Source organism: Adiantum capillus-veneris, chromosome 27 (assembly GCF_014529385.1).
Source record: "Adiantum capillus-veneris isolate H3 chromosome 27, ASM1452938v2, whole genome shotgun sequence".
NCBI classification, from domain to species: domain Eukaryota; kingdom Viridiplantae; phylum Streptophyta; class Polypodiopsida; order Polypodiales; family Pteridaceae; genus Adiantum; species Adiantum capillus-veneris.
This window is the reverse complement of record NC_140957.1, coordinates 26123695-26139546: the sequence shown is the minus strand read 5'-3', so window position 1 is coordinate 26139546 and position 15852 is coordinate 26123695.

Below are 15852 nucleotides of genomic sequence, written 5' to 3'. Positions count from 1 at the left end.
CTTCTCTTTAAACTGTTGTCTCCCTCGAACGACCAAAGCACTATTGCCTTTGCCTTTGTCAATGTTCTTCCTGTTCACTTCCTCTGTGAGCAAGCTGCCTTCTACATTGGCACTTGTAAGACCTTCTGGCGCGACAGAATTACTTAACGCTGTACGAAAAGTATCCCAACTGTCTGGCAAAGTGATTAAGAGAAACATAGCCTTCACTGAATCTGGAAAGACTATCTCTTGTGCTGTTAACTGGCTGAAAATTGAGTGAAATTCATTCAGATGATTTGACATGGCTGTCCCTTCCTTCATCTTCAAATCCACCAATTTCTTGAGCCAGTAAATCTGAGAAGCAGCACTTTGTTTCTCGTACATATCACATAGCTTTTGCCATACGCCATACGCTGTAGTCTCTTCTGCTACGTTGAAGTAAACATTTTCTGCCAGTGTCAGCATGATTGTGGAACAAGCTAACTCGTCAAGCTCTTCCCACTCATCTTGAGCCATAAATTCTGGTCTCTTCCCTTTGAGCTTCAGTGGCTTCACTTGTTTTTTCTGCACCAAAACCTGCCAAATCTGCTTCTTCCAGAATGGAAAGTTTGTGCCATCCAGCTTCTTTATGTTGTAAAGAGTCTCACTGTGAGAAGATGCCATATCTGCCAAACTGTTTACTCCTGAGAAAAATCCGGCAGAGTTTCCCCTGTAAACTGGCCTCTGTACACAGTAAACAAGCTATAATCAACAAGCTGAACACCTCTCCTCAGGAACTGTCAGTATTTTTGAAAAATTTTGACAGAGTCTCCCCTGTAAACTGAGCTCTGGGAACCAAAAGATAGCTCAAGAAACAATCATAAATAGCTGACCAGTGACAAATCCTGTAAGCATACACTGTCTCCTCTCTGGGCGATGACAGAACCTGTATCTGTCTCAAGACTGAACCATGAACAATGCCTCAACGGCCTGACGCATAAGATGCAATCCAGTGTCTACACAAAGTCATACATCCTAGGGGATAAAAGTCGCCGAAGAGGATGCGTGTAGAGGGAAACTCCAGCAACCTAATCCACCTCACACTGGGTAACCCAGCCCCCAGTGCTTGGCTTCAAAAAACCTCACACACGACCCTCTCAGATGGCTCAGCAAACTGCCCAGAACTAGCATACATCCTATAATAGACCAATCACTGTCCTATGACCGCTGCGGCGGTCTGTCTGCTAGCGTGACTCACAACTAGCAGACCCACAATCACAGTACATCAATCTGCAATACATGCCAGTGGTGTCAAGCCGTCGTATGGCCACACCTCCCCTGGAACCTGGCAAGCACAAGAAGTAGCAATGCAGACTGCAATATATATATCTGATGATATATATGTGTACCTGGTCTATAGATGATGCTCTGAAGACGAATAAGTGATGTATGTCGATGTCGATATTGATGTCGACCACCTCCTGCTTGCCAATCTACACAAGACGGATTTCTTTGCGGCTGAAATCTATCTTCTGCTGTAGTGCTCAGAACGAAATTCTGAGGGCATAAACGGCTTCGAAAGGGGGGTAAAACCCCAGGTCGCCTAATGGAAACGCTCCCGGAACGCCGAGTGTGAATCTTCGAACTCCGGATCCAGAATCTGCCGGAAAAGTACGCGCGCGCGCGATTGCGCAAATCCGCACTGAACCAAGGCTCTGATACCAATTGAAGTCGCGGAGCGGAGCGTGGGTCGACTCTCTCTCTCACACACACACACAGTGAGCTTACACAGTACGCAGAGAGATGTTAGAAGGGTTATCTCCCAATTCCTTAGTATTCACAAAGAATATGTTAGTATATACAAAGAGTTAGAGGTAAGTGAGTTAAGCGGGCGGCCGGCCATATCCGCATAAGAGGCCACTTGGGCTTTAATCCCAACAATTCGTAGGCGATGGGCTGCTGTTCTTGCATGAGGACTCCACCAATGGCACCATCGGATGCATCTGTATGTACTTCAAATGGTTTGGTGAAGTCGGGCAGTCGGAGGACAGGGGTACTACACATGGCGATCTTCAGGTTCTCAAAGGCTTCTTCTTCTTTAGAGGTCCACTGAAAGGGTTTGTGGCCTTTGGTTATCTCTATAAGTGGCGTAGCAATCTTGCTGAAGTCGCGGATGAAACGGCGTGTGTACTGATAGAAGCCCACAAACTCTCGGACTTCTTTGATTGATGTTGGGGGAGCCCACTTGATGACGGCGTCGACTTCTTGGGATCCACCATGATGCCTTCTGATGTGACAATGAACCCGAGGAACTCGATTTTTTGGACAGCAAACTCACATTTCTCCAGCTTGGCATAAAGTTGGTGTTCGCGGAGGCGCTGGAGTACTGCGGCGACATGCTTTTGGTGCTCTTCTAAGGTCTTGTTGTAAATGAGAAGATTGTCAATGTAAGTGATGAGGAAATCATCAATCATGTCACGGAAACTGTCGTGGATTATTCTGCAAAAGGTGTCAGGACCGCCGGTGAGACCGAAACCCAGGACAAACCCAGGACAAGCCATTCCCAGGAGCCGTAGCGTGTGCGGAAGGCGGTCTTCGCAATGTCTTTAAGAGCAATGCGGACTTGGTGATAGCCTGAGCGAAGATCGATGCGCGTGAAGTATCTGGCACCCTGTAATCTGTTCAGGAGGTCTTCCATGAGGGGAACTGGGTACTTGTTTTTGATAGTTATTTTGTTGAGGGCCCGATAATCCACACAGAGCCGCATCAGCCATCTTTCTTCTTGACGAACAGAACTGGGGCCCCAAAAGGAGAGCTGCTGGGCCGGATGAAACCTTGATCCTCCAATTCCTGGAGTTGCTTCTTGAGCTCTTTTAGCTCGGTGTCGTTCATGCGGTAGGGGGCCTTCGTCGGGGGTGTGCTTCCTGGGATGAGGTCAATTTCATGTTGAATTTGACGGGGAGGGGGTAGGCCGGGGGGAAGTTCTGGAGGCATGACATCCTTGTACTTCTGGAGGATGGGGATAAGGGAGGGGTCACCCACTTTGGCCTGCTCGATGGTGATGGAGTTGAGCCCTGGTGTGGGCTGCTCTTGTGCTTGCATGATGTAGAGGTGAACCTGAGCTCCTTTCTTGAGAGCCCGCTCTGCTTGCTTTGCACTCATGAGATTGAGTCTGGGGGACGAGTGTTCTGCGACTTTCTGTTTACCTTTCATCGCTGCTAACTGAGCGGGGTCTTGGCGGTTGATGGGGGGGGGGGGGGGGGGTGGTTTGAAGATGCGCCTGACGTGTGAAGGCTTGCTTGGTTGTTAGTCTGGCGCCTTGTACTGTCATTGCTTTGCCTTTATTATTCAGGAGTAATTGGTCCACCTTCATGCCTAGGAGTGCAATGAGGTACTTGTCGTTGAAGGACAGACCAATGATTGCCTCAAAGTCGTCCATTGGGACCACGATGAAGTCAAGGCGACATGTGAATTCACCCATCTCGATCCTGACTTGATGGGCTGCCTTTACATTGTTGTCCTTTCCTTGGGCAAATTTGATTGTCGTTTCATTGACGGTGGTGAGGCGTAGGCCCAAGCGAGTGGCACATTGTGGTGATAGAAATTGTGTGTGGCGCCTGAGTCTGCCACGATCCATTGCTGCTGGGATCCAATCGTTGCCTGGACATATAAGTTCTGAATGTCCGTTATTGCCGCTGCCATGCAGTGCGGGTGGAGGGAAACTGCTCCAATCCGGGGTTGCTGGTTAGCAACAGGGCTAGCCAGTTCTTTGACGCTTATTCGGGGGGGGGGAGGGTGGTTCTTCTATTTGGAGGGTGTTGACCCTGCTAGATGAAGAGGCTTCTTGATTGCGCTTGCGTACACAAGCGTAGTAAGGGCCATGAGCAATCCTGCAGTCACTGCACCAGACGCGATCGGGGCGCGGGTTGTTATTGTTGCCTTTGTAAGTATTGGGGGCAAAACTGCTAGACGTGGTGCTGTAGGAATTGCTCGCAAAAGAGCTGTGTGGTGGTGAGCGGGGTTCGTTGATTTTGTTATTGGGTACAAATCCGCGGTCTAGCCCGGCGGTTGGGTTAGTTGAGTTGTTAGGGGCAAAATTGTTGGGGCGAGGGTTATTCGGGGGAAAACCTCGGGTTGAGTTTGTGTCCCGTAGTTTTTCGGGCATGTTGGCGGCCACTTCCCAGGTGTTGGGATTCTGCTTCTCTACCTCGCGACGGGCCCAGGGCTTCAGGCCATACAGGAATCCGTGTAGCCTGTCTGCTGTGTGCATAAGTGGAAGTTGAAGCATCAGGCGGCGGTACTTGACAACGTAATTTGATATGTGGCCGTCTTGGCGTAGATCGTGCCACAAATCTCTGACTTTGTTGCCTTCATTCTCTGGGACAAAGTAGCTGAGCATGTCTCTTTGTAAGTCTTCCCAGTCCTCCCAGTGCTTTGATGGCTGTTTAGTGAGGAACCATACATAGGCGTCGTCGGCCAGGAAGGTTTTGGCCACTTGCACCCATCTGCGTCTGCCTATGTTGTTCCACTGCATGTAGTCTTCTACCTCATTGAACCACTTGTTGAGTTCCAGTGAGGTGCGATGGCCTTTGTATTTCTCTGGGGGGATGGGTTTGAATTTGCCCAGTCTGTTTTCATCTTCTAGATTTCTCTCGGAGCTGTAGTAGCGCCCTTCACTTCGGTCATCCAGGTAGCCTTCATCTTCGTCGACTGTCTCTAATCTTCCGGGCCGCGGTCGTCTTTGTGTGTTTCGCCGCGTGTTGACATTACTAGGACCTGGGCGGTCTTCGTGTCACTGGCCTAGCTGTGTTTGCAGTAGGTCACTCAGATTCGCGGACATTACGTTGATTTGGTGTTCTACGGAGGCCATGATGCGTGCCTCCAGTCTTTCTTCCATTGATTCTTCGTAGTCTTGTCACGACTTCTTCTCTTTGTTCTTCTTCGGGGCTCTATGCGGTTCTGGTTCAGTCCGATATCCTTCTTCATCTTCTTGATTTCCCGCCATTGGGGTGCTTTTGTGGCCGGAGCCGAGGAAAATTCAAAAATATCAAAAAATTGGAAAACTGCGAGAAACGGCTTGAAAATGTTGAAAAACTATGAAACAGCGCAAAACGGGGTCCAAAACGACGAAAACCGTGAAAAACGGCTCAAAAACGATGAAAACAGGTCCCAAATGGTGTAAGTAGGGCAAAACGAGGTAAAACGTTGAAAAACGATGGGGAACGTGGAGAAACGCGTCAAAACGGGGCAAAACGGGGCAAGAATGCGGAGAATGCGAAAACGGGGCGAAACGCGGGTCAAACGAGGCAAAACGGTGAAAAACTGTGAGAAACGTGGAGAAAACGCAAGGAACGGGGCAAAACGGGACAATCACGCAAGGGAGGTGGTGAAACGGGGCAAAACGGGGCAACACGGACCGAGGACGCGGAGAAAACGTGGAAAAACGAGGCAGACGGGCCGAAAACGTGGTGACCACCACGGGCCACGGGCCGACGTCGGGTCGGCGGGGACTCGAGCCGAAGCTCTGATACCAAGTGTGACGTCCTCGTTCGGGGCGTCGCGGAAAAGAGGCCGCGCCGGCTCACCTGCGATGCAAACGAAACCTGCAGGCAAGCAAACGCATGTACAAAAACGCAACTTAAAAACTGAACGCAAAAGGGACACGAGAGTGAGGGACGCGAACGAATGATCAATATCATAAGAAAGTGCCGAATACAAGGGACGCAAGTAATCACTTGAAAACGAGGCTGGCAAGTTGGGGGAAGTGGCACATAGGGTAAAGGGGCCAGTTAAAGGCCGGGGTCCAAAAATGGGACACTTTTTGGGGACAAGAGTAGTTGAACACAATACAGTTACAGGACCCTTAAAAAACCAATTTTATTACGTGGCTAAATACATTCCCAATAGAGAGGAGTGGGCCATTAATGGCCCGTATCAGATTTCCATCATGCTCTGGGAACTTTCCCGACTGGCGCACGTCCTGCGTTGAATGCATGGCCATCATGCGGCTTACTCCCTTCACTTTCGCCACCTTTACAAACCAATCCCGCCACACAGTCATCGATACCTGCACAACACATCATTCTCAGCAATTGTCTTGAGCAATTAGAAACGAAGCATACAAAACAGTTTATCCAGAGATACATTTCACCATTCTGCAGCATTTGTCACATTTATACAGTTCACAGTTCCAAGAGTGCACATAAAATCCCTTCAAGCGCATCACACAGTCATGGGTGGATACTTCTTTACACAATCCCTTGCAAGGCAGCAGACAAAAGCACACATCTGCTCTTGCAACAACCAAGGTAGCTCTCCAAACAAACCTACAAAGTAAGCAGAAAAATTCCTTGCAAGGCAGCAGACAAAATCACACATTTGCCCTTGCAACAACCAAGGCAACTCTGCATACAAACCTCATATCTCGAAGCTGTTGACAGAATCAGCCACATCAGTTTCGAATCAATTATCTATTCTCAACAACCAGCAAACAACTAAAAAGACCAGGAAGATGCAGAAGTGCAAATTCGCGCAAGATGCAACCAAGTGAAGATGAGTTCACTTGCCCCATGCGAGTGCAAAGCATGTTTACTTGAGAGACATCCACAGCTTGAAGGCCTTCTTTGCACCTCTCTCCTTTTACATAAAAACGGAGGACGGGTTTGCTGTTGTGGAAGAGTACATGTTTTGCCTATCTTTATGTGCAAACTTCCTCGAAAAGCTCCCCCTTTTGTTTCACCAAAAAACCCTTCTGTTTTGACACAACGATCAAAGGAGCCATCAGATGTTGAGAAAAGTTCTTCTAATCATCCACCCAAGCGGAAATTTTCAGTAAGAGAATATGCCAGTCTTTTGGAAGATACCTTGAACTGAATTGAATTGCTCATCTACTCAGGTTATACACTCTAAACTTCCTTTTAACATTTTTTGAATAAATGTACTTAATAAATTCACATATAGCTGATGTGATATTTCTTACGACCCATGGTTGATCACATTCAGAATGACAGCGAGGAATCAAGTCACAAAGGGTGGTAAACAACAATCTGCAAAGTCAAAACAGAGTTACAGAACTCCAACATCATTGGGCGACCAAGGGATTAAATGCAAAAAAAGCGTTCGATTTAGACCAGCAAGGGGTAATGGGAATAGCACACCAACTTCAACAACAAAAGACAGGAGCAGCAACAAAGCCCTTGCCTCCACATCAAGGCCACAAAGCAAGTGGAAAACAACCATAAGGAAACATCCACCTCTCCTCCAACAGGCCAAACCAATCTTCCCAAAACCAATGCAGACTCAAGAAACTGTGAGTCCCTTAAACGAACTGCCATCAACCAGCAAAGAGTTATCACAACAGCCAAGGAAAACTAAGAAAACAGTTCTGACATGGACCCAGAAAGTTGGCAAAGAGGACAGGCATCTTCTAATTTTAGATGGCCATGGTAGCCATGTTTCTTTAGAAGTGGTGGCCAAAGCTCATCAAGCAAGTATAGACATCATTACATTACCAGCTCATACTTCACACAAGCTACAACCTATAGATGTTAGTGTCTTTAAGTCTTTGAAAGTGAGTTTTCGTAGAGAGAGGGATATTTGGCAACAACGGACAGCAGCAAGACAAGCTACAAAAAGTGAACTAGCATCGATTGTTGCTAAAGCAATAGAATCTTCCTTCACAGAGACAAATATTAAATCAGGGTTCCGAGCGACAGGGATATGGCCATTGGATGCAACGGTAGTTCAGTTTGAGGAAATGCCATGTAACCATATAAACCTGGTAGAAGACACTATATTTGAATTGCAAACAGATGATACAAATACCCCTATCGAAGAAGACTTATCCCAAGTGGCATGTACACCAATGCATGTAACAATAGAAGACGAAGCAATTCAAGCTTTGAACATCTTGGCCACTCAGCCAAGGGAGACTAATGAAGACATAGAGCAAGGCATCAGCTTTAGTCAACTGCTAGGGGTCAATATCAACTCAACTTTTGAGGAAGTGATGGAAGCAGGTGTGTTTCTAGCTCAAGATACTGACATCGAGAATCATAACCTTCATTTCCAAAGTAGTCAAACAATGGGACCTCAAACCACGATTGACACATCAGATTCAAGGGGTAGCCTTTATTCACATCAGATGCAACAGCAAACATTTGCAGATGAGAATGCTAGCAACAGGCTAACCAATCAAATGCAACGCACACCCTCCCGAGAAAGGACCGAGCGCCAGAGCCTACGACAAACACTTGCTAATGAAAATACAAACCCAAATACATCTAATCAATCACACCAGGAAAATGAACAGCAACGCATTATTGATCTTTTGCGGGTCCCAACAACAGAGGTATGCATAAGGCAAGTGAACAGAGAACCTTTTGTGGACTACACAAATAGCCTTATCTTAACCTCAACTCAGTACATGGATGGTATGCAAGCTTTGAGTGCAAAGAAGAAAGAAATAGCCAAGGCAAAGGCAGACAAGAAAGAGGTGAAAGATAGAAGAAAAGTGCAGGTAATAGCAGAAAAGGAGGCTACGAGAAAGCGCAGATTGGATGCACAACAAGCAAAGGAGTCCAGAAAAAATTGGGAAGCACAACAACAAGCTTCTGAGGCTAGGTTGCGATCGCTACTCTGGGAAGGTGGCTCCCCCCAAGGCCTTTTCTTGTGGCCACTACATATAGACCAACCATACCATGCGTATGCAAGACAACAGAGGTTGGCAAAGATACGGCTATTACGCAATCGCAACACACTACCTTGACACTGAGTAAGTTAATACTCTTTTTGTTATCTTATGCGACAATGGGATTTGATATATATTATGTAGTGTTGAACCCAGCCAAACCTAACCATTTTTGAGCTTAGCCAAGGCAAAGAAAGGCCTTGGAGCATGATTCATTTCAGTTCTCCGATAACATTTTTGAGGTGATTTTGAAATAGTTCAGAGCTTCAAAGAGCTCCATAGCTTTAATATTATCACGCAGATGGTGAAAGTTCATCTCTATTGTATCCGATGTATCGATATTTAAGTTTTGCCCAATACAGTTACACAAAGTATGATCTCCAACTTTCATCTTACTTGATAGCCTAACAGGTTTACTATGTCTGTGACAATCACGAAATCTTTGGAGCACACTTGTGAACTACCATTACTTAGAGAATCTATTGTCAGCTTTAATCAGTCAAGTTTTAGCATACCAATTGGAAAAACTCATCTTGGTCTTGGTAGACTTTCTAACTAACAGTTATTCATAACAATAAATGACTTTCAATAGATGCAAAATGACATACAAAAGCTTTGATCGTACATCTGCATTTTCGTTCCAAGCTCTAATGCTTGGATGTGGTTAACTATTCACAGCTGTAAAATGACTTTTCTTTATATGTTCTACAATTTTTCAATTTCAGCTTTGAAGAGATATGTTGATCTATTCAGAGATAGAACTTTTTCATTCCAAGCTTTGAAGCTAGGAGATATCCGACTGACTTCACATATGAGTAGCTCTGCATTCTCATAATGTTCCTTCCTTTATATGTTTTACAATTTTTCATTTCCAGCTCTGAAGAAATATGGTGAACGATTCACAAGTGAGAAATGAACCTATGCCTAATAAAAAAGGTCACAGACAATTTCAATACCTCACCCCTTTTTTGTATGTAGTCATATATTACTTCTCACAATCGACCACCTCCCTTCCTTATGCAAACCGAAACACAAGCGGAAAAAAATCAAACGAACCGACCTAAGATGTAGTTTACCAGTCCATTCAAGGGTTTCCATAGCCATTATTAGCCATGACAAAAGGACAATCAGACATAGCATTAAGATGGTTGCTGAGTGAGGTTTGTAAAGCTCACCTTACTCCCATTACTAGATAAAACTATAGGACGAATCAAACTTTTTAGCAAGAAGATTGCTGAGTGAGCTTGTAAAGCTCACCTGCGAATGGAAACCAACATCCACCCACTCTTCATGACCTGACAAAATTGCCTGCAAGCAAAAATTAATATAGGCAATGTTAGCAACACAACAGCTTAGGCCAAGCTATGGAAACAAATCCGCAACACTGATATGCACAACAAGCATGTAGGCACTCACCAGTCCAACTCCTCAGACCTTCGCATTCACAGAAGTAAACGGCTGAGGGATTATGAGAATCCATAGGGAAAAGGCCGGAGGTGCCAACTGCACACCACTCACAGGTGACTGATGGAAATTGCTTCATCTGAAATCAAGGCACCTGAAGCTATTGCACTACCGAGCTGCTGCACCAACTAGCTATTGCACTACCGAGATGGGCTATTGCTGCGCCAACCAGATGGGCTGCCATTTCGCAGAGGCCTGAAGTGGTTCCCATACGCTGTTGTATGGAGTGGCTGGCCTGAGATGGGAAGTTGTTGCGCCCCCCAGTTAGACTACCATCGCGCAGAGCCCGAAAGCTGTTGCATGGAGTGGCCCATCGGGTGTTAATGAAGGAGGGAGGCCACGAATCGAGCACCAAGTCCTGGCAAAGAAGCGACGAGGAGGGGGGATGAAAGAGGACTCCCATTAGTAGGTTAGGTGGTGGGTGAGCTAAATAGGTAGAGGGAAAAGTTAGCTGAAGCGAAGGAGCAGCACCATTGGTGCAGGCGAGTCGACACAGAAGTAAGGGAAATGGAGCTCCAAGTGCTCACTTTTTACTGGCTGACTCTAGCTCACTTGAGGACGTTTGGTGGCGCATGACTCGTAACTGCTCATCTTTAATTTGAGCAGTTACCATCACCTAACCCGAAGAAAAGTGGACACGTGCAAGGGGGATGATGGTACCGCTTTTAACCCCCATTTTTTTTACAAAGTGGTTCTTGTTTTACCTATTTGACCCACCCCCCTTAACTGAAACCAATGTCCCTTAAGTTCCTCATGTGCAGAAAGACCTAGCGCTCCTAATGACTACCTTAAATGCCAGAAATGAGCAATTTTTGACCTTGCAACCCCTTGTTCACCTTAGGTGGCCCAATATTGGCCCCTTTACCCTACTTCCCTTATAAAAGGGATGAGAGTACAAGAGAAATAGAGTTGACAAGCCATGTGCATGCTCAAGGTGATGGAAAGAAAGCGTGAGCAAGAATAGGGCCAAAGGGCAAGGGTATACTTTCATGAAGCTAACGAGCAGGAATCTTCATGGTTAATTAATGAAAAAGTCGTGGAATTGACAGAGTTGCAACTAATTATTTGCAAAAGTTTCAAAGACTTCGAGTAGTTTCCTAAATCCTAGACCTATGTTTAGTGAAAAAGGCACGTTCATCACTATTTTTAGAAGGCCTTTTAAGTTTCCATGCGAAGTTTGAGCATTCTTTTTCATGCTAAAGAGGGACAGTTTCACCAAACTGTGGAACTCATTGAAACTCATGGTGTGGAGGCCTCTTAGTCATCCATTTATGGATAGAAAGGCTTCCACACTCATAGAGTTATGAAACTCACATTCCCGAAAGAAGGGAGGAAAGATGAAAAGTAGGGGTAGTTTAGAGGGCTTTCTCATGCTGTGAACATTGGTTGATTTTAATAAAAAAGAAGAACTTGTGTGTTTCAACAACTTTTGTTGAATTGAAAAAGTTAAGAAGGTTTGGGAGTAGTTTCCTTTATCTATATCTACTAACATAACATGGCGGAGTACATAACCCTTTACATGTGTCTCTTTCTCTCTGAGATGGAGGCTAAACGTCAAGTGAAATGAAGGGGAGCCAGAGAGAGAGAGAGAGAGAGAGAGAGAGAGAGAGAGAGATCGTTGAAGGCGGTTGGCAGTACTCGTATACTATAAAAGCCAACTCTTCCATCCACTTGGCTTCAAATGCTTGTAGCCACCATGGATGGAAGAACTACTTTGCCCATTCTTGTAAATAACCGCCAGCACGATACATCTAGCATCGAGCATCCCCTTGCACATTTCAAAATTCAACCTGTATCCCCCTCCTCGAGCTGCGGGGGACTGGTATGAGCTCTCTCTCTCTCTCTCTCTCTCCCTCTCCCCCCAAAGCTCTGCAGGCATCCCGCAACTCGATAGGTGGTGATGACAGCAGGCTGCTTCGAGCACTCGATGAGCACCAGTTGCACCCAAAGGTCGGTGTGATGACCAACTCGCGGTGCAGATGGTATCAATCGCATGACACGGCAGGGTATTGGTGATCATAAGGCGATATGCACATCCATATGAGAGAGAGAGAGGACGCGCATGTTGAGCTGCAGTGAGTCCCAAGAACTCATGCTAGATTAGGCCAACGACCTGTGCTTCTCTTCAAGCTGAACTCTCTCTCTCTCTCTCTCTCTCTCTCTCTCTCTCTCTCTCTTCTTCCTCGAGCTCTGCAGGTTGTCCCACAACCCACCAGTGCTACCTGTGCCGTCATTTGTGTCCTCAACAGTGCTCTTCTCGCCTCGCATCCCCCCTCATTGGAGAGGGGTCTAGCAGCAGCGATCATTCGAGCTCATTGAATAAAACCTTCGACTCTCGCGATCACAAGCTACACCTGTACCTAGAGCTTGCCATGGTTGTTGCAGAGACAATGCCTAAAGTCGATGCAAAGGACGTTTCCTGTAGTACATTCCTATATCGGCCATTAATCATTAACTGCGATGAGGGTAGACACATTTTTCTTTCGTGGTTGAGATTCGAATGTAAGGATGATGATGACCAGGTTGTGCAAAGGGTGCTGGAAGGAGCGAGACATGGCGAGCTCGAATCCCAGTTGCGACGAATGATGGGGTGTGCATCAGTCTCTGTGTGTGTGTGTGTGTGTGTGTGTGTGTGTGGGTGGGGCACTACACCAATTGCGACGGATGATGGGGTGTGCATCAGTCTATGTGCGTGCATGTGTGTGTGTCTAGCACTACACCAATTTTTTGGAGCATGCTTTCTCAAGCCTGTAGGTACTCCCAACGTCGACTAGACACTAACCAACTCCTTTTAGGCAACGCCAGGTACATATTTTCTTTCATGTTAGGCATCAGTCACACGATGTATGGTTGTCTCAAGTTACTTTTTGAAATAATTGTGTGCCAAATGCATGGTCTGCTTGGGCATACGATGTGTAAGCCAATAGTAAAACATCCATTCGCGATGTGATACGGGCTACATTAAAAAAATTGGGCAGCCAAGTTTGTTGCCCAAGCTTGAGCAAGGCATGAGCTCTTGCCAGCACCATTCAACAGAGGTTATGAACCAATAAGCTACAGACATCCATTGTCAAAAATCCCGCTTTAAAGAATACAGAACATTGGTTTCTAACGCTCGACCGTCCATCCCCAAAAATGGGCACGCAAGATCTCAGTGAGCCTCACTTATTCGTCTTATATGCAACTATCCGAGGTCTTTTGTAACTATGTCAGGTGACCATAATTTTACACTTACCTTATTATTAAGTTAGTATATACGATTATTTAATGTCTCACATGAAGGCTCTTTCATTTTAAATTATATACAATTATCCAATGTCTCACGTAACGGCCCTTGCCCCTCTCATTTTAGTTGAGTTTGTGTTCACAAGAGGCAACTCTGTTGGTGTTGGTGTTGTTATTGGCCCTCGACACAACTGCAACTGGCTAGAGAACTCTCTTTCTTTCTCTTCAAGCTCATCTAAACACTCTCTCTCTCTCTCTCTCTCTCTCTCTCTCTCTCTCCCCCACACACACACACTCATGTTTTGAGCCTTGATTTCTGTTGTATACCATTGCTTTCTAGCCATACAATTCCTTTTTAAAAATGCTCGCTTTCATATTTCATGGATACTTGAGGGGCAGACCTGAGCATCACCTCTCTTGGATATTGATATTGAACGGCTAGCTATTGACGGCCTTGATCTTCTCTCTTCTCCAGCAACGAGAATCAATAACCTTTTTCGTCTCATTCTATACATGCAAACAAGCCCATATCAAAAGTTAGCTAGCTTGGGCACATGGGCTTTATGGCAACCTCGTCTTTCATGACCGCTTCTCTGGCCTATCCAAAGGCATTGCATGTCTAAGCTGAAAAATTCCACATTGCACCGCTGAAGGCGGTGCCACGATCGAAAGCAACACCGTGTACTAGTTTTTGGTAAATGTTCAAGGAACCACTTCTAAGAATGGTGTCGATCTTCACTTTTGAAAACTAACCACTTCTAAGAATGGTGTCGATCTTCACTTTTGAAAACTATTCTTTGAAGCGTGGGAAAAGAAAAGGGGATAGTTTGGCCAAACCCACCATGTGCAAGTCTTGTTATACATTTGCAATGACCTTTGGAAGGTGGCAAAAGTTTAGAAAAGCTAAGGGGAAGACTACTCGATGAAAATGGCAATGCCGTTCTATTTAATTAAAGTTTCTCATTAATAAGAGAGATGTTCTTTTGAGCGAGGAAGCGCAAACACAAATTTCTTTGGTGAGTTCTCAAACTCACCACGTAGAGGCACTCTTACTAGGCTCTTGTGACTATGCCCAAGTGGGGTCTCTTGTGACTATGCTTCACCAGTTTTCGCACTAAAGGCCACGGCGTATAGTGAAACGCGCTAGCACAGATTGAATCCAAGGTAGTAAAGGGGCCGGTCCCTTATTGGCCTCTTTACCCTAAGGAACAAGCTAAATTTGAGGATCCACAATTGCAATGTGCTTGCAAGAGGTGTTTGCAATACTTTTTGTGATGGCCTTTCTATCTGAGGCAAACCTCCTCTACAACTAGCCAAGTTTTCATTTGTAAAAAAACTATATCAACTAATACGAGCTCCGCTTCGTAACGATGTTGGGAAAGGTTTCTATATTCTATCATATTTTTACCAAAAAGAAAAAAGTGCTCACAAGAATTCCAATCAAAATGTAGGCCAAAAAGGGAGGTAGGTTTCCATGAGGAGCAACTTTAACTTAGAAAGTTAAAAGGCCTACAAGATTACAAAGCAAGGTGACAAAGACATTGTTTTTTGGTAACTTTGTTGAAAGTTAAGAGGTTCACAAGAATCCAAACAGTGTAATGGAGAAGTGGATGGTGCATAGCTAAAGTTGGTGAACATGCAAGCATGTAAAAGCAAGTGTGTGTGGGTAGGTGGGTGGGTGTGTGTGTAAGAGAGAGAGAGAGAGAGAGAGAGAGTGTGTGTGTGTGTGTGTGTGTGTGTGTGTGTGTGTGTGTGTGTGTGTTTTTAAGAGAGAGAGAGAGAGAGAGAGAGTGCTTGAGTAAATTCTTGAGAAAAGCATAGCTTGGCATGAAAAGGAGTGTGTGTAAAGCATACTTGTTGGAGAATGATGATGATACAAAAGCAAAGACAAAATTTTGACATCATATGTGCATCATATCACAAGGATCACAATGCAATGTGACCCCCTCCTTTTCTCGTCTTTGCCAGCTCAATAATTTTCCCAGAAAGGTGCTGAATTATGGTTGAATGAAGAGGTGCATTATATACCTATCTCTCTTTTGATCCTTCTTTGCCCTCCTTCCTCCCAAGTCCCTTCAGGCTTGCAGATAAGCCCTAGCATGTGGCAGATGCTCATTGGCCGAAATTTTAATCAATTTTTTTTTTTTAATGTAGCTTTTCAGTTTTGTGTGTGCAACCAGTCATGACCTCACATATTTAGAGGAGTATTTACAGAAAACCGTCCTTTTAGTGTATTTTTCTGAGGGTTGAAACTCCAAATTCCCGGCCAAATTGGAAGGCCACCTTGAAGAAAGCTGACAAAATTTTGGATGATTTTAGTGTAAAAACCAATAAATAGCCCAAAATATACCTAGTAAGTTTCAATCTAGCCCCTTTTTCATTGGTTTGTAAAAATGTTATTGGAGAGCACTGATTTAGGGCGAGTTCAGACGAGCCCGCCGGCAATGCGAGCAGTTTTTCCTAGCTGAAGGTGGGTCCAAAAATGCAAGGTTTCTTTTGTGGCCAATCTGTGCGTG